Raw genomic sequence first — 1,737 nt, 5'->3', positions numbered from 1 at the left:
ATGACTAAGGAATCTCTTCCCGAAAAAGTTCGACTGAGTGAAAGGGACTTCAAAGTTATGGCACGAGATGAATTAATTCTAATGTGGAAGCAATATGAGGTATACATACAAGCTTTGGAGGGCAAGTACACAGACCTTAATTCTAATGATGTAACTGGCTTAAGGGAGTCTGAAGAGAAACTGAAGCAGCATCAGCAAGAGTCTGCTTGAAGGGACAACATCCTTGTCATGTGACTGGCGACCAAGGAACAAGAGGTGCTGAAGTGCACTACTCAGCTCCAGTACCTCAAGCAAGTTCAACAGCCTAGTGTTGCCCAACTGAGATCAACTATGGTAGATCCAGCAATCAACTTGTTTTTCCTAAAAATGAAAAGTGAACTGGAACAACTTAAAATAAACTGAGTGCCTAGAAGTTTACACCTGATAGGTAAACAATTGCTACTCTCCCGTCAAGACTCCCTGACAAGCCCACTGCAAGAAACTGCTGGGGAGCCAAGTACCATTTCCACACCAAGACTCAGACTCTGAACCAAAAAAAAACCACATTCTTTACTGTCCAGCCTGTAATGGTTAATGTAAAATTTAACAGATTAACCTTGTATTTCAGCTCTTTTCCTCTTCCCCCTTTTCCCTTGCTACAGAGGCCTGATGGAGTCAGACTTTTAAAAAAGAAGTGGCCTTCTCCAAAAAATGTCCCTTCTAGAACATGTAGACACTTTAGAAAAGTTTCTGTTTGAAGAAAATATAGGGAGAAACAGAAGTCTTAACTCTGTAGCACGTGGTGTCTTCAGAGAGTTTGGAGAAATGAAAACCTAGAAACATAGGTTTTGGAATGTTCTGCCTATTTTCTGCACAATAAGCTTTATAGATTCGGGTTGATTTCAAGATTTTTAATCCATTTTGAGTTGACTTTTGTGTAAGGTGTGAAGTATGGATCAATCTTTAATTTCTTACAGGTTGTTATCCAGTTTTTCCAACACCATTTGTGGAAGAGCCTGTCTTTGTTCCATTTCAAGTTCTTTATTATTTTGTCAAATATTAGTTGAGTGTATATTTGGGGGCTTATCTCTGGATATTCTGTTCTAACCCACTGGTCTGAGACTCTATCTTTGTACCAGTACCATGATGTTTTGATCATTATGGCTTTAGAGTAAAGCTTCAGGTTTTTTTTTTTTTTTTTTTTTTTTTGGTTTTTGGGTCACACCCAGCAGCAGTCAGGGGTTACTCCTGGCTTCATGCTCAGAAATCGCTCCTGGCCGGCTCGGGGGACCATATGGGACGCCGGGATTCGAACCGATGACCTTCTGCATGAAAGGCAAATGCCTTACCCTCCATGCTATCTCTCCGGCCCAAAGCTTCAGGTTTTGTAAAAAAAAATGCCACCCAGCTTCTTGTTTTTCAGTATGTATTTGGCTAAGCTGGGTCTTTTGTGGTTCCAGATGAATTTTATAATTGATGGTTCTAAGTCCTTAAATATAATGTCTGAAATTGAATTGCATTGAATCTATATAGAAGTTTAGATAAGATCATCATTTTGACAATGTTGATTCTACCTACTCATGATCATGGGTTGTTCTTCCATTCCTTAGGTCCTCTTCAATTTCTTTCTGGAGTATTTTGAAGTTTTCATGGTATAGGTACTTTACTTCTCTTGTAAGGTTGATTCCGAGGTACTTGATATTTTGGAAACTATTTTAAGTGGGATTGTCTGCTTAATTTCTTTTTCCTCTACTTCAT

At 39.0% G+C, this 1,737-nt stretch overlaps 1 pseudogene; it reads left to right on the top strand.

The window, feature by feature from the left end:
• On the top strand, window positions 1–666 carry LOC126004073 (pre-mRNA-splicing regulator WTAP-like; annotated as a pseudogene).
• The last annotated feature ends 1,071 nt before the right edge of the window (window positions 667–1,737 follow it).

The sequence above is a fragment of the Suncus etruscus genome, chromosome 1 (assembly GCF_024139225.1).
Source record: "Suncus etruscus isolate mSunEtr1 chromosome 1, mSunEtr1.pri.cur, whole genome shotgun sequence".
NCBI classification, from domain to species: domain Eukaryota; kingdom Metazoa; phylum Chordata; class Mammalia; order Eulipotyphla; family Soricidae; genus Suncus; species Suncus etruscus.
This window is presented reverse-complemented; position numbering and strand designations above follow the sequence as displayed.